The following is a 575-nucleotide window of genomic DNA, read 5'->3' as shown; positions in this document are numbered from 1 at the left end:
CCGGGGGGCCTGGCCTGGCCGCACTGGGGAGCAGGAGCCCAAGTCCCCAGCAAGTCCCCAGGGCGGCGAGGCTCTGAGCCGCTGCTCCGTGCTCCGGTCGGGCGTGACCACAGTTTGACCCCAGAGGAGTCTGGCTCAGCCTCGCTGCCGGAACCCCACGTGCGCGTGGCGGGACGGTCCGCAGAGCCACAGCGGTGCTGTCGCGGGTCAGGGGTCACCAGCGTGGGCACAGGCAGAGCTTGGGGTCAGGCCGCCGCTGCACGGACGCACGCGGGCCTGGCCAGACAGGGCGTTCAGGGTCACGCTGCACAGCTCCCGCCCTCGGCCGGGCTCGGACGGTGCTCCACGCAGCGGGTCCCACGGCCGTGCTCCCCATGGCACCCGGCACACCTTCTCCACTCCCTGTGTGAGGCGGAGCAGAAAGCTGCCGTTGTCAGCTGTGATGTCACCTGGGAAGGACTCTTGTGATCCTTTTGATACCCTCCAGTCTGGCCAGGGGTCTGGAACTCCCCAAAAGTCAGGCCCGGCTTTCTGCCACCCGAGTAGTCTGCTGTCACCTGTGAACGCCAGCAGTT

Source organism: Pteropus alecto, unplaced genomic scaffold, assembly GCF_000325575.1.
Source record: "Pteropus alecto unplaced genomic scaffold, ASM32557v1 scaffold14, whole genome shotgun sequence".
Lineage (NCBI taxonomy): Eukaryota > Metazoa > Chordata > Mammalia > Chiroptera > Pteropodidae > Pteropus > Pteropus alecto.
This window is presented reverse-complemented; position numbering follows the sequence as displayed.